General features: G+C 36.6%; 1 long non-coding RNA gene across 2 annotated transcripts in view; it reads left to right on the top strand.

Moving 5' to 3' along the window:
• Positions 1-24,613, top strand: part of LOC126947679 (uncharacterized) — a 165,037-nt gene that overhangs the window by 63,712 nt on the left and 76,712 nt on the right. The window contains exon 4 of one of the 2 annotated variants that reach the window (XR_007723165.1): positions 4,795-5,008. The exons of the other annotated variant lie outside the window; for it this stretch is intronic. This is a non-coding gene — a long non-coding RNA (uncharacterized LOC126947679). Of the gene's footprint in view, positions 1-4,794; positions 5,009-24,613 lie in introns of those variants that run through there. 2 annotated transcript variants of the gene reach the window in all.

The following is a 24,613-nucleotide window of genomic DNA, read 5'->3' as shown; positions in this document are numbered from 1 at the left end:
TTGAGCACATGTCATCAGGACCTCCTGAGGCTGTGTTACAGGCACACATCCTCAACCTTAGCAAAATAAACTTTCTAAAATAATTGAGATCTGTCTCAGATATTCAGGGTTTACACAACTAGAATCAGTCCTTGACACTAGAGAAGCTCATCTCAAATATTGATGTTCTGAAGTACTATAATTAGAATAATTGAAAATTAAATTATATCCAAGGGCAAAATAAATTCATCACAACAGGACCAGTGATGGCCAAGACCTATACAATTTGACACAGTTAATGGAAGCCTATTATTTTCTTCCATCTGCTTCAGGGGCATTAAGATTTAGTTGTAGATTTTTAAATATGCAAAAAAAATCTACATGTTGTTAACTTCACAAACTGGAAAAATATGGAGTTATTTATTCATTTGTTAACCTCACAGCAAGAGGCTATCTTGGTGCATTGATGAATGTTGGGAAGTCAAACAGGGAAGTTTCATATTCTGGTGATTCTCATTCTTTCTTGGGGACTGGAGTTTATTCAAAGCTAAGAAAGATGAAGAGGTAAATTGTTAACAAATTAGTATGCCTTGCCCAAAGAACTAAACAGGAATGAAATAATTTATTCTCAACCTTTCCATGGTTTAAGCAATATTTCTTTGTTAGCATCCATTCTTAAGTATTAAAAACTACTAATTTTTTTCACAGTGTTTTAGCATATGGTAAAGAGCATTTCTTTTTTCTTCTTTTCTTCTTTATTTCTTTTTTTTGTTTTTTGACAGAGTCTTGCCCTGTCACCCAGGCTGGAGTTCAATGGCACAATTTCGGTTCACCGCAACCTCCGCCTCCCGGATTCAAGCGATTCTCATGCCTCAGCTTCCCTAGTAGCTGGAACTACAGCATAAGACACATACCCAGCTAATTGTTGTATTTTTAGTAGAGACAGGGTTTCACCATGTTGGCCAGGCTGGTCTCGAACTCCTGACCTCAGGTGATCCACCCGCCTTGGCCTCCCAAAGTGCTGGGATTACAGGTGTGAGCCACCGTGCCTGGCCAATAGCAGCTTTTTTTTTCAATGGTCAAAGAGAAATCATTTTGTAAACATGCTACAAAACTACAGCTAACTCTTTCTGTACAGTTGAAAACATTGTTTATCAGGAAATATACGTATGCAGCTCAAAACTGTGGCAACTAATTGTATATTATATTATTTGTTTGTGTATTTAATCTATTTTGCTTTGTTCAACACACCATGAACAGAATTGATACTATACTGCTGCGTCTTAGAAGGTACATTCTTGAACCAATGTTGTCCTTAATTAAATTTAACAATGTTTTAAATGAAGTGGCCTAAACAGACACTTCCTTTGACTGCACCATTTACACAGTGACCAATTCAATTTATTTTCTAAGTTCCAATATCCAAGCCTCAAAAATAATGAGCAATCATTCTATTCAACAGAACTGATTCCATAAATAAAATAGTGAAACGTCAAACAAACGAGAGTTGTGGCATCCTTGCACCTTACCTTTTACCTACAGATATCATCATGCTTGCCCCAGCCAAGCAGATTTTAGAGGAAACTGCGCTGCTCATCTTCCTCGTGTCGGGGAGCTGGTCAGGGGTCAGGGGGCGGGGAGCATGTTTTGTACCTTGTAATGCAGCCATTTCCTGGTCTAGGCTACAGAGCTGTGGTGAACATATAATAAAAGATGAGCTATCTACAGAGTAGCAGTGTCTAAAAATATGAAGTTGGCAGATCTGATCTTCTTAAGAATTTGAACTCAAAAACATAAAGAAATTAGAACAATTAATAGTAAGAAAAGAGCACAAGGGAAGAAGAGGGAACAGAAAATACCCCTGGCCAGAAAAGGAAATTAAAAGAGAATGAAAAAATATGGGGCAGCCTGATAAGCAGGTAGTGTCAAGGAGATATGGGTACTCCCTTGACAGAATCCATGTGTGTCTTGAGGGATAAAAGCTGGTTCTTAGAATTGTTGCAGCTTCTGAAGTTTCCCGTAGATGGGAATATTGTTTTACTTTCCCGAAAATTTCTTGAATATCTGTTTCTAACTATATGACAACAAAAGCAACAAACGTGTACTTTGATACTAATATCCTGGTATGATATTCAAATTATGAAATAATCAGTACGAGATAGGCAGTGATCAACCTGAATAGATGCTGAATATAAATATCCACTACTTGCACACCCAGTGGCCTAGCTAAAACATTCACTGTACTAGCACCATGCAATGTATGTGACACTAATTCAGAGGTGGTAACATTATGCAAAGTCAGTGTGCACTGACCTCTGACTTTGCTTATCAGGGCAAAAACAGATGCTCATAAAGTTTGAAAGTAGCAACAGGATTCTAACCTGGATCTCTCTGACTTTATTATTAATTAATTTATTTATTTATTCATTTTAGAGACAGGGTCTTGCTCTGTCACCCAGGCTAGAGTGCAGTGGTGCCATCATTTCTCATTGCAGCCTTGACCTTCTTGGCTCAAGGAACACTCCCACCCCAGCCTCTTGAGTAGCTGGGACTACAGTATATGCCACCGTGCTCAGCTACTTTTAAAAATTCTTGTAGAGATGGGGTCTCACTTTGTTGAGCCCAGGCTGGTCTTAAACTCCTTGTCTCAAACTATTCCTTTTTGGCCTCCTTTGGGAGTCTAAAACTCCTACTGGGAATGCAGGTGTGAGCCACCATATCTGGCCCTCTTTGACTTTAAAGCCATAATAATTCTAACTGAAGATTAGATTATACACACAGAAGTGGCTGACATTTAGTTAATGCTTAATATATATAAGACACTTGATTTGATCTTCACCAGAACTCTGTTTGCCTGGTGTTATTATTGTGCCTATTATCGAGAAAAATAAATGAAAGTTTGAAGAATTTGTTCAAGATCACACAACTGGTATAATTTGCAGTCAAGTTGTAACAACAATCTAACTCTTGAGCCAGCCACTGTATTTACTGTACTGCCCCTCAGTCTAAGATCATACTTGCTAGGTGGCCTTCAAAAATCTGACAGAAAGTAAGCAGTGGTGATAATTCAGACATGAAGGGTTCCCAGGAAAGGCTTTGTTTGTATCATTTGAAAGCTCTTCTCAGATCAAATCAATATTAACAGCCAAGTGAATAGTGAACCCAGCATGCCATTGTTACTTGTTGTAGGCTGGGGCTTCAGGTTTGTAGGACATAATATTAAGACATAATGTCACACGATGATGGCTGCCCCAAGCAGTCTCAGAGACTGAGAGTCACTAGTGACTTTAAATCACCTAGAACATTTGAATCATGATTCTAGAGAGAGCAATAAGAAGTGCAGAGCACAGAGTAAAGAGATTGTTAGAGGAGATAGCCAACAATAAACAAAATACTGGACTTCTTTGGCTTTCCCATAATAAAAAACTGCATTTTTCCAGCAAGTTGTGTCTATGCTTTTATGAGTTAATGCAGAGAGTCTCTAAGAGTCAAGACAAAGATTGTTAGAAGATAAATATCTGTGATAAACCAGACAATGTCTTCACTATTGATGTAGTATATAGGGATTTACTCAGATAAATTAGATGTGGAACAATGCTCCTGTGTGTAATATTATTTTTGAAACTTTTAAGGAAAAGACCAGAATCGCATGTTTCTTTCATTCTAACATTCCGTGATCACTGAGCATAGTTACTTGACAAGTATCAGATGAGCTCCTATCATCTGTGCAGGAATGTGCTGAGTTCCCAGGACAATACAGAAGTAGTAATCTACATCATGCCTGCACCAAGAAGCCCAAGTTTGATCCACTGTTACTACTCAGAGCTACTTTATGAAAACTCATGAACAGAATTCATTCATTAATTTATTCTTTCAACAGTTTGTGAGTCTCTCCTTTGTTCCATAACCATGCTACATACTAAAACGTAAAGAAAAAATAACTGATTAGTATAATATATAAAAGTGCCAATGAAAGATTCAAAATGTCTACAATGAGATCCCTGCTTTGCTAGGCTGACAAAGATGAGAATTTAGCCAAATTAAGGCTATTTTACCAGGGGCCTTTTGGAAATAAGGATAGTCTCCCTCTTGTGGCAAGTATAATGGTCCACCCTGGGCAATGCAATGGCTAGACTACAGACACTATATGCCCATTACCTTTAGAATCATGACTCTCCTATGGGGTTAGTATACCTAGACTGATTAGGTTTGATGAGGGTAGTACGAACAATGCCATCATTTATCAGAGTTAGTGGCTGAACTATCAGTGAAGCTTGAGGTGTGTTAAAAGCGGTGAGAAAGGATTAGTTTGTCAATGACTGCATTAATTTGATTTAAAGTATTCATTTGGTCAGGTTAAGTTTGTTTACTGACTACAAGTTAGGTTTGTTTATAGACTAATGTTCTCATCTTCATGCTGGCATAGAAATAGTCTCATAATCTTGTTGGTTATTGCTAATTTGACTCAATTTCTTATGCTATTTAAATCAAGCAGATATCCCTACTGTCTCATTGAATATTCAGCAATGACAGATGAAATTTTGCATGCACTTTTCCCTTCAACTGGAAAGGCATTCTATTTCTCATTCCTTCATCATAATTCTTCCCTGTTCTTGAAGCTTAATTCTATTCTTTTCTAGCAGAACTGTAGGCGTTATCAATCACATGTTCTTTGAAATTTTATTGCATTTTTTTGTTTGTATAAAGCATTTTAGACTATCCATATAGAAATATGCATGCTGTGTTACAACTTTTTTTCCATATACACATGCCATAATATAACCTTTTCCCTGTGTTTATTTCTTTATTTCATAGCTAACTCACTTGCAAGTTACCAGAGAGCATGGAGTAAATCCTTTATTTCTCATGTCCTCATTGTGCCTAAGACTGTGTTTCTGTACACACATAAAAAATAGGAAATCAACGGTTCCCAATGCTGATGTGTGAACGCTTCAGGATCTGGAGGAACATTATAAATTGCTCTATTAGCTTTCTCTTCTTTAGGTTGAAAATAAAAATTGTGATGCCACTTCTACCTAGTTCATTCTTCCCAAGACTAACCTAAGTCATGGTTTCCTTACTAATTAGGCAATAATGAGGATCTTAAAAATATTGTAAGAGAAAAATATCTTAGCAATGGAATATGCTATCAGAATAGCAATAATGATAGTGCCTGAGGAAGAAAGGCAAGAAAATTTAAAGTAGGTAATTTTTGTAAATCCATATCTGTTTTTACTTTGGCCTAGAGGCAAATATTCTCTACTAATTTAACTTTTGAAAAAACTCATTAGATTATGTAGACAAAAGACCAGATGAAGAGAAATAAGTAAATGTTAGAGGAAATTCTGCCGTGTAATATTTATAGGACTTCAGCAGAGCTGTTTTTGACATTTACAAAATAACAGAATTGTACTATACAATCTTTATGATTATTTTCTGTTCTGAAATTTTATGCTGAATTAGGTCCAACTTTTAACTCTTACACAGTTGTCCCTTTGTATCCATGGGGAATTGGTTCTAGGATCTCCAAAGTTATCAAAGTCTAAGGATGCTCAAGTTCCTGATATAAAATGGATATAAACTTATATCCAAAGGTTATATGCAAATACTATGCAAAGGTTAAATAACCTTTCCTATACACTTTAAATTATCTCTAGATTACTTATAACACCTAATATGATTTGGATTTGTCCTCTCACTCAAATCTCATGTTGAAATTTAATCCCCAATGCTGGAGGTGGGACCTAGTGGGAGGTGATTAGATCATGGGGGCAGATTACCCTCGGTTGCTGTTCTCATGATAGTGAGTGGGTTTTCGTAGGATCTGGTTGTTTGAAAGTGTGTGGACCCTCCCCTCTCTCTTCCTCCGGTTCTGCCCATGTAAGGCATGCTTGCCTCCCATTCACCTTCCACTATGATTTTAAGTTTCCTGAGGCCTCCCCAGCCATGTTTCCTGTGCAGCCTGCAGAATGGTGAGCCAATTAAACCTCTTTTCTTCATAAAGTACCCAGTCTCAGGTATTTCTTTATAGCAGTGTGAGAACAGATTAATACAATACCTAATACAATATAAATGTTATGTAAATAGCTATACTGTATTTGCATTCTTTTTCATTGTTGTAATGTTATTATTATTGCCTTTTTCCTAATATTTTTTGATCCCCAATTGGCTGAATCCACAAAGGCAGAACCAATGGATGAAAAGGGCTGGCTATAAATCTATGTCAATGTGGGGAAAAGGAGCTGAAAACCATGTGTTTACATTGATCATCTTTTGCTTTTTTTTTTTTTTTTTTTTTTTTTTTTTTTGGTAAGTGCACTTAACAGGAAATCCATCCTCTTAACAAAATTTTTAAGTTCACAATACAGCATTGTCAACTATAGGGATCGCTACAATTTACTCATCCTGCATAACTGAAACTACACATGCATCAAACAGCAACCTCCCACTTACCCTGTCCCCAGGCCCTGGTAATCCTTCTTCTTCTGTTGTCTGTTTCTATGAGTTTTACTATTTTAGATATCTCATATAATTGAAATTATGCAATATTTATCTTTGTGTGCCTGGCTTATTTTCTTAGCAAAATGTCCTTCAGGTTCATGCATGTTGCTGCATATGACAGGATTTCCTTATTTTTAAGGTTCAATAATATTCCATTGTATGTACATACAATATTCTCTTTATTCATTCGTATGTCAATGGTCATTTAAGTTGTTTTTACATTTTGGCTATTGTGAATAATGCTTCAATAAATATGGGAATTATAGATACCTCTTCGAGATCCTGATTTCACTCTGATTATGTATCCAAAAGTTGGATTGTTAGATCTTATGGTAATTCTATTGTTCAGTTTTTTTTTTAGGAACCTCCATAGCATTTTCCACAGTGGCTATAACAATTTTACATTCCCAAGAACTATGTAAAAGAATTCCAATTTTTTCATATTCTTGCCAACACTTTTTATCTTTTGTTTTATAACAATCTTTTATTAGCAAAATCCTTACCTAGTATTTAAAATCTTGAAGAAAAGAACCACCATTTCACTTCTTTTTCATCACCTTTCCTTATTAGTACATAGTGTTTAATAAATAAAGATAGTTTAATTTGACTTGGTTTTCTCAAAATACTTCTTAAAGTAGCAATCTCCATAATTTCTTCCACACTCTGGAGTCTAGAGCTATGGCTGTTAAGTCTAAGTTCTTGGACTAGCCTGATACTCTGGAAAAATAAATGGACTACTGAACTAAAATCTTATTGTTCAGTATTAATTTGGTTTCCTAGCTGACATTGAATGGACTCTTCTTCCAGTGGTTAGGATCTAGCCTTCTAACACCGAATCTAAATTCTGAACAACCCCTATTCCAGTAAATGGAGTTGTAGCTGTTGGCTATTGACACGTAATAAACATTCTCCACATTTAGTGGCCCAAATCAGTATCATTTATTAAGTATACAATTCTATCGATTGGCAATTTGGAATAAGAAGTCCTGCTGGTCTTGGTTAGATTTAGTCATGGATATGTGATCAGCTAAGGATGGGCTGGACAACTTCAGAAAGTATGACTACCCTTGTCCCACAGAGTCCCTTGCTCTCCAGCAAAATTCCTTGAGCTTGTTCACCTGGCAGCAGGAAGGGCTTGAACAGAGCAGGAGGAAGCAGGCAAGCTCTTTTGATGTTTAGGCTTGGAACCAGCCCAATATCACTTCGGTGATACTCTGTTGGCTGAAGCAAGCCACAAGCCATGAGGCCAGCACAGACTTAATAGATGGAAAAAAATGCTCCATTTCTCAATGAGAGAAGTGAAGACTCGCACTGAACACAGCATAGATACAGGAAGGCAGAAATAATGGTGTCTATTTTTATAATCAGCCTTCTACGTGACATTTTTTCTTATTTTATTTCATGCCTAAAATCCTATCTTGACACCGTGTTCTGAGAGTCCAGGTTCCCCTGCAATGTTGTCATGGCTCAATCTAAATACAAGTCCATTCTCCAAAGCCAGCCTCCATGGTTTGCTTTCCTACCACCTGTGCTGGTAGTTGGCTATGTCAGTTTTGTTTTTCCTTTTATTTTCAGTTGACATGTAATAATTATACGTATTTGGGGGATATGAAGTAATATTTGGATACATGTAAATAAGGAATAATGAGCAAATCAGGGTAATTAGCATACTTATCACCTCAACCAATTACCATTTATTCGTATTGTGAACATTCAAAATCCCCTTTTCTAGCTTTTTGAAAATATACAATAAATTATAGTTAACCACATCTGTGCTACAGTACTGCAGAACACCAGAACTCATTCCTCCAACCAAGCGGTAACTTTCTATCTGTGAACCAACCTCTCCCTGTCTTCCTTTCTTCATGCCTTTCCCAGCCTCTAATACCCACAATTCTACTTCCATGAGCTCAAAATTTCCTTCTTAACTTTTGTATATAAGTGAGAACATGTAATATTTATCTTTCTGTTTCTGACTCAACTTTGTTTAACATAATATCCTCCAGGCTCATCCATGTTGAATGAGAATGGCTATTGTCAAAAAGACAAAAAAATAGCAAATGCTGGTGAGGATGCAGAGGAAAATGATTCCTTATAACGGTTGATGGGCATGTAAATTAGTACAGCCATGATGAAAAACAGTATGGAGGTTTCTTTAAAAACTATAAATGAAACTATCATACTATCCAGCAATCCCTTTACTGGGTATTTATCCAAAGAAAAGGAAATTAGTATATCAAAGGGATACTTGCACCCCCATGTTTATTGCATCCCTATTCACAACAGCTAAGATATGGAAATAGCCTGGATGTCCATCAGCAGATAAATGAGTAAAGAAAATGTATATATACACAATGGAATACTACTCAGCCACAAAAATGACTGGGATGTCAGTTTTTCATTGGATTATTTCACGTTGCGACTTCCTCTGTGTTCCTCCTACCTACCAGGTCACTAACACTCAATGAACACAATTCATTTATATTGTGCAACAGTGATTTCATTTATTCTGTGGATTTTACCCATGTCTTTTGTCTTTCTTATCATTGGATGAGACTCTGTCATCTAACTAGTAGAGGCATACATACAATAAATAAATGGTTGTAAAATGGTCTTGTCATGAAGAAAACAGGGAAGTGTAGGCAGAGAACTTAGAGGGAAAACACAAGCAATGACTAAATAGCTACAACAGAATAAAATGCAGCAGTATCTTTATTACTAAGGTTTTATTGCATTACTGCTTTCCACAGGAGGCAAATAAATCATGAGTTAGCTGGACTGATATCAGTACTGTCAACCACTATTTCCACAATAACATATGAGAAGAATAACAGCCTTGTAGTTTGATTCCTTTAGTAATTCCCAAGTCAAGGTTGAGATGAGATTATGCAGAGTGACCTGGAAATAAGAATCAAACTAGCCTATGTAAGTGCCAAACCAAAAGTGCTGCTTCATGGAGTCCTTTTTTTCTCTCAAAGCCCCAAAGAATAAATGTTATCAAATACAGGTTCTTTCATTTGCAGATTGTATAGCAGTTGTCAATTTCAATATGGAAAGGTAGAGGACAGGGAGCTGTGAAAAGCAGCTCTTTCATATTTATGGATGGTTCGGGAGTCTGAACAATTCAGGTCTAATTACATTTTCATCATGGACTCACTTTATCAGAACCTTGTGACCTGAAATATGCCTGCTTAATGGATTTATTGTGGTGAACCAGAGAGTCATTTTTAGCTGGGCCAGAGAGTCATTGATACAAGCTTCAGGGATACAAGTAGATTTTAAACCATTTATTATCCAATGAAGCAAATAGATTTACGGACAATTTAAAGAAGAAATCTGCTAGAGGGAGGGGTTGCAGCTTTTTTCTCTGAACAGTGATTACTGGTTGACTTGGTACCAATTCAGGGTCAAAAATGGAAAGGTAAAACTACCAAATAAAGGCCCCATCAAGAATTAAGATGGTCAAGATCATGTAGCAACGCCAAAGTCAGAAAAATTAAAGCCAACGGGGAGAAACGGGAATGCAAGAAACTAACAGGGAAGGCTAGGAGCAAACGCTGACATGTGTTTCCCAGACCCCTAACATAAAAGCAAGCATTTCTCAGGCCCAAACCCTTCATGGTCACTATAGGGCTCATGGAACTCTCATGGTAGGAATGTTAGCAATTTGTTCAAATACAGATCATACTGATTTATATTAGCCACTCAACTAGTACAACCATATGGGTATACCAAAAGCAAATGAAAATCCCAAAATAGATGAAACAATTTGTAAAATTTTTTATGGTTTTCTTTTTAGACATGAATGATTATAAAAGGATGGACACTTTTCTTAAGAACTCTCTAAATTATTGATGGTTTTAATGTAGTTATTTTCTCTCTTTTTCATTTGATAATGAACAATTAGGAAAACACCAGGATTCAAAGAGAAACGAGTCTTCTCACATACCTAAACGAAAACGGTAGTATGCTCCATCGTCTTTCCATTATACACACATATGAGAATTTCTAGTTCAGGATTTTGTCAGTCTAAAACACCCAGTTTTTAGAAATAACATTATTGAACATAATCACTCAAGCCAAACCTATTCCCAACTCAGTGAAAATAAACTATTATCACAAATAAATAAGATACAATAAAACTATGAAAATAACCAAAAACTTGTTAGCAGACCATAGGAAAATGCCTTAAAATTTAAAAAAGAAATTATCGACATAATTTAAATTTCTAGTGTTCCAATCCACGTGTGTATATGGGCTAATTGATTATTATCATTTTTCAGAATCTTAATTTATTTTCCTGTTTGGCTACTGTGTGATGCAAATAAACTTCAAGGAAAAAATGATTTTGTGGTCTTTAATTCAATAGTAGGCACCAGTATCTGATTAAAATGTACTTAAGTAGAATGGTTGAGAAGGAAAGAGTCTGAAGAGGATTTCATTTGAACTATTTGTCTTTCTTACTTCTTCCTCTTTTTTCACTGTCTGAAACTGACTAATAAATCTACTGGAAATGAGACGTCTTTTGTTTCCTTGTTGGTTAAGTATTGAGTTCATGGTTGAGAGGAATTATTTACTTTCAGATCTATTATGTCCAGGTTAAAGGGTTTCAGACCCATACTGAGAAAAGCATAATGTCCTTAGTCTTTTAAAAATTGTGTTCTTTGATCAGAATGATATGAGTTTGCTTGCTTATGCATAAGAATTAGAAGGGAATGCACAAAACTGGAAATAATGTATGTGTTAAAATGGTGAGATTAGTGGAAAGCCTTTCTTCTCTTTTGTCAAGTCATTTTAAAAGCAGTTGGAATATTGATTTGTCAAGAAAAATAAACTCTGTTTGTAATATTCTTTAGACGTATAAAAATGATAATTCTTTTATTTCCATTGTCTTAAAGCTATAATTAAGTAATTATATCTTAAAAGAAAATGAAAACCTTGGTATTGCCATAACAAAATTTATAGGCTATACATAATGATAAATAATATAGTTGTAGGCATATACTTTTACCACATTTACCAATAAACTAGATTTCCAAAAACTGCTATAATAACAAATTCCCAAACTCTAAATATAAAAATAGACTCCTATCCAAAAGACTTACCCTTAATTCCTATGTTACAGCCACAGGCTTAACTCTTTTACTTAGAGTCGATTAACCCCTCCAAAGTTTGTTATACCCTGTAAACTGTTTTATCTAGTTTTCCAATCCATGACAGATGATAAGCAGAGACTGAAAGGATTTGGGGAAGGAAGGTGAGTCAGGGGATAATGAAAAATGCAAGAAAAGAAATTGCTGACACTTTGGCCAGGATAAGAGAGGGCTGTATACTAAATCATTACCAAAAAAACAGCAACACCAAAAATATCTAATATTTACCAAGTGTTTCTTTTATATTCGATACCACGACCTAAGTGATTTGCATGGGCGATTTTATTCTAATCCTTGCAACAAATTAATGGGATATATACTATAATTATTTTCATTTTATATATGAGGACTCCAAGGCTCAGAGATGTTAAATAGCTTGCCCAAGGTCACAGAGTTAGCATGTTACAGAGCTGGAATTTGAACCCAGACACTGTGAAGGCTCAAAAAGCAAATGGCTAATCATACTAATGATGTAATTGTACAGGAAAGTATGTATATGTACTTAAAATTATTCATGTTTACAAAATATAATGTATAAATGTGTGTTTCGGTTAGTAGAAAATCCATGTATGTGGCTACTTAATTCCTAATCAGTAAAGCCTTGCTATTTCTCTCCACTCTCTCACTAATTTTTACTTCTAAGCTAAAATTCAACTCCTGTTGAGTAAAATTAAATGTTATATTCAACAAAATGTACTTACAGTGCCCAGTATTTCTCTTTGTAGACATTTTAAATTCTTTTAAAAATTTCCAGAAATATGATTTCGGTTCTCTCAAGGGTTTTTAATAATGTCTAAGTAGATGTTCTAGTATTAGCTCGTAAAATGCTAAGTCAAAGACTAAAGGTAATTTAGTCTTGAGAACTTTTGAAAGCGTTACATAGTTAAGTCACCTGAGGGCCATAACTATCTGCTAGTTCTATCTTATTATAGGTTTTAAAAAAACACAGTAGTGTTTTCTCTCCTCAGCCATATAAAGAAACTGGCAATAATAAAAAGCACGGTCGTGTTTGTGTAGTTGAGGGTTTTTCAAGCACTAAAGCTTTTCAACACATACCCACCTGACAGGTAAAGCTCTTTGCACATTGGTAGGTTTGTCAAAAGTTATTGCCAAGGGAACCCTTGAGTATAAGGAGTTGACTCATCTCATTGGAGTTGATTTGCTTCAAGCTTTATTGTGTAGAATGGGTAATCTTTCTAACGTGCCATTTGCTCAGAGTTTTCTGCAATATATTCCGACAATTTTGCTACTCCAAAGAGAAAACCAATTGGTTTGGACCTGGTCTGAGTATCTTTAAAAAAAGAGTGTGGGTAAAAAGACTTTCCCTAGTAGAGAAGAACATAACTCACACCCTTATAGAGAAGAGCATAACCCACATTTGGCAAAACATTCCAATTGCTAAACTAAGCATCGTTGGGAAAACAGAGCATGTTTCACTGCCGGAATCAGCATAGTTGGATATGGAAGATTGACATGTAGGTTTGTATTATTTCAATTGGGTTCAACATCTAATTGAAACAGGCATCCAAAGCCAATGAAAAATAATAAAACTTGTTCTTCAAAACAAATTCCAAGGTACATGATCTGACATTTGAGGTGGAAGGGAGGACATAAATAACAAAATTTATTGATAGTATGTGAATGGTTTTTAGCTCATAAACAGGTTTCACCTGTTTATTAGAAAAATACAAGACCTTTAAAAGTTTAAATTTGCTACCATCATTGACATTCATTTTGAGATCAAGGTGAGATATCATTACTTGTACATAGTACACAGAACTGGGCATCAGAACGACACACGCTTCCCCTTTGGAGCCTCAGGAATCTCCTCTGTAAATTGAGGAAACTGAACTAGTTTGGTGGATTAAATGCTTTTCTTAGCATTAGAAATCTTTATTTACATGTAATCTTATGTTGAAACACACACGCACTCATGCATTGATATGGTTTGACTGTGTCCCCACCCAAATCTCACTTTGAGTTGTAATGATCCCCATGTGTCAAGGGTGAGGCCAGGTGGAGATAACCGAATCGTGGGGGTGGTTACCCCCACACTGTTCTCTTGGTAGTGAACAAGTGTCACGAGATCTGATGGCTTTATAAATTGGAGTTTCCCTACACAAGCCCTCTTGCCTGCCGCCATGTAAAATGTGACATTATTCTTCCTTTGCCTTCCATGATGCTTGTGAGGCTTCCCAAGCCATGTAGATTGAGTTAATTTAAACCACTTTTTCTTTATAAATTACCCAATCTCTGGTATGTCTTTATTAGCAGCGTAAGAACAGACTAATACATGCATACAGACAGACAGACACACACACACACACACACACACACACACGCACACAATTGGTTAAATTGCATCTGTGATTGAAGCAGAGTGGATTCATGGAACTCATCCCACTCTATCTTCCCCTAAACATTAAGGAAGCCTCCTAAGAAATACATGGCACAGAGGAAAACCACTAGACTGGATAACCTCAAAGGTTTATGATTCTGTCATTTTTGTTGCTGCCTGTAATATGGATCTGCTGTGAAATGAGAACCCCACATCTGCATAGAAAAAACTGTTGGCCACAAGTAACTTGTGTAAAAAAACAGGCAGTCATTTTTATTTCAGTTGCCACCTTTGAAGCACCATAACTTTGGGGATTGAATTATCCTTCTGAATCATAGTTGCAGCTAATAACTTTTAAGTCTTTTTGTTTGTTTTTCAAATTTAAGGGACTGTCACCTGTTACCACAGCATAACTTAAATTCTCTCAGGAAGGCACAAAACCCCTGAAACTAATTTATGCTTGCAGCTATACTTGCTTACAGAAACAACAGTCAGATGCCAATAACCAGGAACCACCCACAGGACAAGCTAAGCCCAGAAATGCTGCCTTCACCTGAACTTCTGCCTCAGTGCAAGACCTGACCTGATTTCTTGCCTCATTCTCATAACCAGCATTTCCATCCAATGAAGAGAAATGTACCTTGCTGGGTGCAAAAAGTGCCAATGCAAAAGAAAAATGCAAGACTGCACATACTTAACCCCTCCTGGAAGAATAAACTTTTTTCAAGGAATCCCCACCCCTGTCTCCACCTACCTGCCTAAAAGCCCTTAAAAATCCCCGTTTAATTCCAGGGAGAAGGTACTTTGAGCATTAGCTCCCCTTCTCCATTACTTGATCAATGAATGGAATTTCTGCACTGTTTTGCCAAACCTGGTCTCCTTACATTAGTGTGAAAGGCACCAGGCAGTGGGAAAAAAAAAAACCATCAGGGTCAAGCGAGGTCCTTTGAGGGTCAGTTGATAACGGGACTACATGATTTTTTGTTTGTTTGTTTGTTTTGAGACCGAATCTAGTTCTGTCGCCCAGGCTGGAGGGCAGAGGCACGATATCGGCTCACTGCAAGCTCCGCCTCCCTGGTTCATGCCATTCTCCTGTCTCCTGCCTCAGCCTCCTGAGTAGCTAGGACTACAGGCGCCCACTACCACGTCTGGTTTATTTTTTGTATTTTTAGTAGAGACACGGCTTTACCGTGTTAGCCAGGATGGTCTTAATCTCCTGACCTTGTTAACCGCCCGCCTTGGCCTCCCAAAGTGCTGGGATTAAGGGCGTGAGCCACCGGGCCGGGCAAGATTTTTTGTGGTTTTTAATTCACATCAAGACATTCTATTAAATTTAGTAATGTCTTCCAAGAGTTTTCTCAATGCTCTTCAGCTCAGCTTCTCCAGAACTTTCATACAAAATGAAAATAGTTTTGCTGATTATAGGTAGTAATAAGCTATAGGGAAGAGTACAGCTCTCTGGCCTGAAAAGGGATTTTTTTTTCAAAAAAAAAAAAAAAAACATAAAACAGAAGTTGTGCCATGGGATTAGCAAACTGGATGGATATCAATTCTCATTAGATATTTATTAAAAATGCCTGGGGCTCTTTTAAAACCTACCAAGCACTCAAGCTCTGCTCACCCCAGACAAATTAAATCTGAGTCTCTGAAGGTGTTCCGGTAGATAGGTGTTCTGTTTTATTTTCTTTGCTTGTTTTTCACAGAAGTTCTAATTTTAGAATTATATACCTTTACAAAAAGTTTCAAAGTTCGGAGAATTCTTATATACCCCATACCCAATTTCCCCTATTATTACCATCTAATATTAATAGTTTTTTGTTTTTTACAGTTAATAATTCAAAAGTCATATATTGTTATTAACTAAAGCCCATACTTGATTCAGATGTTTTTAGTTTTTTTTTAATGTCCTTTTTCTGTTCTAGGATCTCATCCCACATACCACATTACCTTTAATTATTATGTTTCCTTAAGTTCCTCTTGGCCGTAACAGTTTTTCATACTTCTTTGTTTTTGATGACCTTGACAGTTTTGAGGAGTGTTGCTCACGTACTATGTAAAATATCCCTTAATTGGGACTTGCCTGATGTCCTTTCTCATGATTAGATTGAGGTTACAGGTTTTTAGGAGGAAGACTGCAGAGAAAAAGTGCCATTCTTATCACATCACATCAGGAATAAATGACATGTACATGACATTATTGTCGATGTTGACCTTGATCACCTACTTAGCTGAGGTGGTGTTTGTCAGATTTCTTCACTGTAAGGTGCCCTTTCTTCTTTTGTATCCAGCACTTTCTAGAAGCAAGTTATTATATGCAACTCACAATTAAGGGAAGAGTAGTGATATTCCAACTCCTCGAGGGGGAAATACTTACATAAATTATTTGGAATTATTCTAATTGGGAGACTTGTCTATTCTCCCCACTTATTTATGTACGTATTCAATCATTGATTTATATCCACATGGGCTCAAAAATATTGACTTTATACCTTGGACTATACTCCAGTATTAAGCTATTTATTTTGCTGCTCAAATTGTTTCAGCTTTGACCATTGAGAACTATTTTTGTTGGCTTTTGTGTCCCCTCTATATGCTTCCATCATTTTGTTTTTTAAACACCAGCCAGGCACATCTTGTGTATTCCCTGCCCCAACCTTAGAAGCAGCCGTTTCTCCAAGAAGCCCAGGTTCCTTTTATTGGAGAATGGAACTGGAAACCACTATCTGGGCACTTAGTGTGCTCACTGCTTCTGGGGTGTTAGTGGTGCTTCTAAGACTTGTCAGTAGACAGAACTAGAAAATATATTGTATGTTTATTGCAGCACTATTTATGATAGAAAAGATTTGGAACCAACCCAAATGCCCATCAATGATAGACTAGATTAAAAAAAAAAAAAGTGGCATATACACACCATGGAATACTATGCAGCCATAAAAAAGATTGAGTGCATGTCCTTTGCAGGGACATGGATAAAAGCTAGAAGCTGTCATTCTCAGCAAACTAACACAGGAACAGACAGACAAACACTGCATATTCTCACTCATAAGTGGGAGTTGAACAATGAGAACACATGGACACAGGGAGGGGCACACCACACACTGGGGCCTATCAGGGGGTAGGGGACAAGGGAAGGGAGAGCATTAGAACAAATGCCTAAGGCATGTAGGGCTTAACACCTAGATGATGGGTTAATGGGTGCAGCAAACCACCATGACACATGTATACTTATGTAACAAACCTGCGCATTCTGCACATGTATCCCAGAACTTAAAGTAAAATAAAAAAAATTAAAAATTAAAAATAGTTTTAAAAAAGAAAATATACATTGGCACTATTAACCTCACATACATATCTACATTAAAATTAACCTGAATTCATACTGATGTTTCCTACTTGGATCCATTACTACGTGGACCATTGTACTTTCTTCCCCTTGCCCATCTATAACCTCCCACTCCAACAGTGAGAAATCTGGCACCGTTCAGCATCTATTTAAACACTTGTTCAACTCTATATACAAGTACAGTGGTTCCAGAAGTGTTAGACTGTGCTTTTGTAGGAAGTAACTTCACCAGTTAGAATGCAGTGCTTATGCACACTTCCTGTTGCCTTCAGTCTCAGTGTACTCAATTCCAAAAAACTTAGATTAGCACCTTGTTTCTCTGCCTCCTTCAGTAGGGTTATGCATACTTTTGTAATACAGTTAGATTCCCTAGTCACAGTCTACATTCCATCTTACAACCCTCTGACCTCCTTAATTGATTTTTCAAATTTACATACATTAAAGTTCAGCATTTGAGCTGTAAATTATGTGGGTTTTGACAAGTGCTTAGTATCAAGTATACACCACTAAAATGTAGCAATGGTGCTTTCTGGAAGCTTACCATGATATTCTAGTGTTCATCTAGCATTAGGAACCACTAGACTTTTCTGCCAAGTTCAGGTTCAGATGTGTCCAACTTTAGTTTTTGTGTGAGCAGGATCGAGAAGACTGGTGTGTTTCTTACTGAGTAAACTGGCTTAGTTAACCTTTTTGCCCAGGTAATGTATCCTCACATGGAGTCTCACAACACCTGCCTCAAGAGTTGTTACAGGAATTAAATTGACTGATAAAGATAAAGCACAGTTTAAGTGTTGAGAAACAGTAGGTATTTAGTTAATGTTAGCCATTATTTTATTGGATGTCCTCATAGTTTCTTAACATGACTCGCAAAGAAAAAATTCAAAAAGCAAGGGCAAGAAAGCAGAGAGAAACAGAGAGAGAGAGGGAGACAGAGAGAGAGAGAGAGAGAGAGAGAGAGATCTTTTCCTTTTGCTTTCTGACTTTCATGCATTCTAGATTAGACATTTACTAGGTTGCTTCCCCATAGAATCATTTGCGGTTATATAACCGTCCTAATGTCCAGTCTGCCCTCAGAATAATTAAGTTAGAATTTCTGATGGTGGTGGTGGGGTAGAGAAAATAGCTTCAGTAGTTTTTAAAAGATCCCCAGGTGATTTCAATGATGTCATAGTTTGGGCTGCTTAAACAAATATATCACAAACTGGGTGGCTTAAACATTTATTTCTCACCATTATGGAGGCTGGGAAGTCTCAGATCAAGTTGCTGGCAGAGCTGGTAGCTGGGGAGGGGAGATTCTTGGTTTGTTTTCTTGTTCTATCTTCACCTGGCTGAGAGGAGAGAAAGAGGAAGTGAGCTCTCTCTCTCTCTTTATGAGGGCACTAATCCCATTCATGAGGGCTTTACTCACGACCCAATCTCCTCCCTAAGGACCCACATTCAAATACCATCATAGTGGTGATTAGACATCAACATATGAATTTGAGGAGGACATAAACTTCCATTCTATAGCAAATGTGAAGCCAAGTTTGAGAACCACTGAACAGAGCAGACAAGTTGTACCTTTACTACAATTTCTCCAGATTCTCTGACTCATGGCTTTGAAAAAGACTCCAGAATATGACCAGAAAGAGCAGCTTGGTTGAATGTGTACATGAAGCTTAGAAAAAGAGTATCATAGCTGTGATGAGTAATTTTCGTTGTGTTTCCAAATCCAATTCTCAGCACTGTATTTCATTTGATTAGTTCAATACAGTCAAGGTGAGGGCAACTTAAGTGTGTTTATCTCCCTCGGGTCTTCCTGATCAAATTTCTGGCTTGCTCTCTCTTTCTTCGTTGTTTCCTATTCCAGATAGTGGCTTTCCCCACTCTTGATGGCATGTGTTTATGCCTTAATGATTGGAGGTATAGCATTTCATTTGCACCTGGTCATTTCACCTTGTTTCATGGTGAGCAGGTATATAAAAACCTACCCCCGAAGACTGAGAGGCAGCTGAGAGACCAAAGAAAGAAGCTAACAAATCCAGTTTCTCAGAAAGAAAATATTCAAGAGGGGCTTACAAACCAAAGGAATGTCTTGGGTGGACTGGAGATTGTAGATCTCAGCTCCAGCCCTCCAGAAAATTTTCATTTCTGTAGAAGTTTTTAGGGTAAAACCTATAAAACTGGTCACATCTCAGGCTTGCTTGTTACTGAGGAAGTTGGATAAGCAGCATCTTTCTGAGGGGTGATTTATGCTGTAGGCATTGTTTTAAGACCCTGCTGAAGAACAGCTTGATATGCAGAAGTGAAATGTCTGTCGTCATCATGGTTTCTTTTCAAAACAGCGTCACTCTTGCCATGCCACAGGCTGCTTTCCTGCACACCTGTCTGGGGATGATATGAATATATTTCTTTCCCTCTGCTTTTCTTTCCTTCCGTTTCTTCCTCTCCTTTCCTCAGCATTTCCCAAACTATGTTCAAATAATTTAGTTTAATGTGAGATGTTAAAAGACATATTGAAAAAGAGGGCTACCATAATCAAATACCCTTTAGAAAATACTGTATCCTCTGTCATCTGCAGCACATATTAGCATGTTAAAGACAAGGTGATGTTTGTTAATGACGTAAGTTGATTTACATTAAATTGTCCATACACATTTTTTGAGGAATATTTTTGGAGGTGGTGAGAGAAAGATGAATATTTCATATAAAAAGTTTTAGTCCATGCTGCTACAGAGTAAGAAATACTTATTTACTTATATAAAATACATAAGTTTACTCCTTTTTCTACCTGATGTAGTTTGATGTCATTTAAAATGTGAAGCTCCTTACACTCAAAATCCTATTCCAAACTGCTTCATAGACTTAGAATCACATTAAAATTTGACAATCATAGTTTTAAATATTCATGTATTCATATTCAAGCCTGGCATGGTGGCTCATGCCTGTAATCCTGGCAATTTGGGAGACCAAGGTGGGCAGATCACTTGACCCCAGGAGTTTGAGACCAGCCTGGGTAACCTAGTAGAGACCTCATCTCTACTAAAATTCAAAAGACTTAGCTGTGTATGATGGCTCATGCCTGTAGTCCCAGCTACTTGGGGGACTGATGCAGGAGAATCACTTGAGCCCGGGAGGTCAAGGGTGCAGTAAGCCATAATCATGCCATTGCACTCTGGCCTGGGCAATAGAGTAAGACCCTATCTCTCTCTCTCTCTCTCTCTATATATATATATATATATACACACACACACACACACACACACACATATATATATCATATTCAAAATTCAGTAACTACCTGCCACTTTTCAGGCACTTGTATGTATTGATTCATCTTATTGATTCTTTACATCAACCATGTAAGATATTATTCTCTCATAAGGAGAGGACAAAAAAGACAAAGAAATGGAATTATTTGTCTAAAGCAGGATTCTTCACCTTGACGCTGTTGATATTTTGGGGCACATAAGTCTTTGTTGTTGAGGAGCCATCATGTGCACTGTAGGATGTTTAGCTGCATCCCTGGCCTCTACCATCACATGACAGTAGTGACCCTCTTTCCCCCCGCAAGCTGTGACAATGAAAAGACCTCTACACATTGTTAAATGTTCTCTGTGGAGCAAAAGTACCCCATCAGTTGAGAACCATTGGTCTAAACCCATGCAACAAGTAAAATGCCAAATTCAGTGCTTTTAGTTTCCTTTCTAGACATTTATCTACTTCTCAAAGGCAATGCCCTTATGGTTCAAGACCCATCACGCATAATCACTTGCCATGCCCCTTCTAAAATGCCATTATCTTTATGACATGATGCAGTATCTCCTACTGGTTAGCCCAGCCAGTGCAAATGACCTTAGACTGAGTTCCATTCTCATGTAAAAACTTGATGTGGGCTAGAGGAACAAATGAGAGCCACAGGCTCTTGTCTTGAAAATGTGTGGTAGGGTGTAAATTGGAATGTCCAAATGAATCCTTGTGGCTGCTAAAACAGATGGTAGGTCTGTAATTTTGTCTCTGGATATAGAGCAGGACACTATTATTGGAGCTCCACAGTACGGTAACCTCCTAGAGTATGTGCCATTTTGCAATCTGGCATCTAGTTTCTTTATCATTATTAAATTCTTTGCACACAATGATGATTATTAGATTTTTCTTTGTCTTTTTCGCATTTGGTTTTTCTCTTCTAAATGTTAGCCAGATTTCGGTTTCAGAAACTCTTTTTTTTTTTTTTTGCCTATCAGTATGGGATTTCTCCTAGACTTATAATCTCATTTCAGGTCAATCTCCCTAATTTCTTCATCACCTACATTGTCTTCATTTACCTTTTTAAAGTCTTCTATCTCTTTAGCCCCTTGGGAACTTAATACTTGTCTCTGGTGTTTCTTCCCATTCTCCTTTACACACAGGGGATCGGTAGATAATTTTTTGTTTTCTAGACATAGGTGCTTCTTCTGTCAATGAATTACCTCCTTCCTGCTTTTGAGGAATCTGAATGTCCAACTACTATCTCCCCTCATCAGATAAAACCCATCTTTAACATTTGCATCTATAGGTAGAGAGAGTGAAAGAGAGAGAGAGAGAGTGAAAGAGAGAGAGAGAGAGAGAGAGAATTTTTTCTTAAAATAAAAAATACATTCTCGGCTGATATTTCCTTCCAGGTAGTTTTCCTAGATAATGGTAGAACAGTCCTGTTCAATCTCTTCTGACACTGAATTTCAGAAGACACCAAAGGCAGGGCCAAAATCTCTGAGTTGACTATGATGTGTTTTGCCCCAAGGCTGAGTTGTGCCAAGTCTAGGAAATGAAAAGTAAAGACGTGCCTTTCAGTTCTGCTGCTCTCAGTACCTTTCCAGAAGGGCCAGAAGGGTTCTGCAGCCCTGGAGCCAAATTGCCTAAGGATGAAAGATTCCCACTTGGCATAACAGGGAGGCTTGCTCTTTTTCAACCTCTTTGCACAAGTTCACAGGGACTGGAGATTCTTTCCTTTTAATCTAAAGGAAAAGACCCTCAAAATAGAAAAGGGCATCAATAGTTAACTCCCAGCTAGACAGAAGAAGGTGATCTTTTATCAAATATTATTTGAGAGGTTTAGAGTGTTTCTCCACACTCCATAATCACTTTAAAAAATCTCCCTGAGCTACCTCTACTTATCTTCTTAAAGACTGATTTCTTCTTTTAAACATGCATTTGGTCTAAAAAATTCACTGCTGGAGTGAAGATATATCTTACTGGTACCATCTTTGAACAACCATAATATTTCAGAGTAGTGTTTTCTAAAACTTTATTATAAAATGTAGTTATTTTAGTAAAAAGGAATATGGTCATTCTTAAACTGCTAAAAATGCACCTTCACACTTCTCTCTTCCAGACCCGCTCCATAAGAATTGCCACGTGAACCTCTCCATCCCTACGGATCTATGTATATTTAAAAATCCTCTGAGGCCTTGAAATATATCACTAGATTTAAGATTCACTATTTGGAAGATTCTATGCCTGGAAACAAAACTCTGGAATAGAGAATGGAGCTCCGGTACTATAGGGCCAGAGGAGAAGATCCAGCAATTTGCTGATTTCAGCATTTGCCTTGCAATGTGCCTGGTACATTATTAGACAGCTAATTAATAATATCTGCTGGATGAAGAAATAATAGCACTAACACAATATGACCAAGAGTAACAGGAGTACCTCTTATTTATTTAGGTTAAGGAATAGGAGAAGCCCTTTATATATTATACTATTTTATGTCATTCCTACAATGCTTTTTTCCCCAAGAAAACAATATTACTGACATTCATTTTATAGTGTATAAATTAAGGCTCAAAAAGGTATTACTTGACTATGAGTTGACCTGACCCAAGCCTGTCTTATCTCCAAAATGTGTGCTCTTGCCTAGTATACTATACTGCTTCTCTGTCACTCCCTGCCTGTCTCCCTTCCACAAATATTTACTGACTGCCTTGTACGTGTTAAGAATTCTTCTAGGTGCTGGGGATATACAATTAAAAGGGGGCAAATAGCCTGTCTTATGAAACTTAAATTCTTATATGAACAGACAGAAAATATCAATTAAACATTATATATGTATATATAAAATATCCATTATACATCATATGTATATATGTATTATATTATTAATGTGTAATAAAATACCTGTTATACTATATGTATATAATGTATAATGGGTATTTTCTGTCTATATATAATATAATATATATTTTATTATACTATATATAATGTATAATGGGTATTTTATTACACATTATATTGTATTATATTAATATTATATTAATATATAAATATATAATATAATAAAATACCCAATTATATATCATAATTATATTATATATAATTAATCATATAATAATTATGTATCTATATATGATATAATTGTATATATTATATATATCCTCATTATTATATTATATATTATATATAATACTGTAATTTATATATAATATAATGAGATCATACATGTAATTATAATTATATGTAATTAAGTATATATTATAGATAGATAGATTAGATAAGGTGCTAAGAAGTAATAATCACTGTGGAAACTATGGAATAAAAGTGGAGCTGGGAAGTGGAATGAAGAATGAGTGAGCAAATGTCAGGTTTACAAATGAACTGGCCAACATAGGCCTAATACAGATAGTGGCACCCAAACAAGAACTTGACGAGTGAGAGGGAGAAAGTTATTCAGGAGTGTTCATAAGAAGCCAGGTTACCTAGAGACAATTCTGTGTTTAACGTTTCATTTTATTGGCCTAAATTTCCATTACAAGTAAGACTATGTCCTAGAATTAAATAATTGTACAACTGAATCAGACATTTATCTGAAAATTTATCTCATTCAGGCTCTTAGCCAAGGCAAACATTCATCCCATACCATGTTCCTCATCTCCTTCTCCTGCTTTATTTGCCCCATGGTACATACTATTTGATGTATATTTTACTTATTTGTTTATTTTCTTTCTGTATCATTAGAATACACATACAAAGAGGGCAAGACTTTCTGTCCATTTTGTTCACATATATAAAATACTCAGAAGATAGCCTGACATAGAGTGGACCTCAATAAATATTGTGTAAATGAATCTTATACAAAGCAGTCAACAGCTTCATATGTTGCTTGAGCACTTCCCATGAGGGTGTGTTCCCTGTCTCAAAAGGCATGCCATTCCACTGATGCCCTACTTAAAAAAAAAGAAAAGAAAAGAAAAGAAAAGAAAAGCTTTTCTTGTATGACTTCAAGGAGTAAGAAGTGATGTGGCCAAGCCAGTAAGAAATGCATCTGTAACTCTACATGTGCATGTG

This window comes from Macaca thibetana, chromosome 2, assembly GCF_024542745.1.
Source record: "Macaca thibetana thibetana isolate TM-01 chromosome 2, ASM2454274v1, whole genome shotgun sequence".
In the NCBI taxonomy this organism is placed as follows: Eukaryota; Metazoa; Chordata; class Mammalia; order Primates; family Cercopithecidae; genus Macaca; species Macaca thibetana.
This window is presented reverse-complemented; position numbering and strand designations above follow the sequence as displayed.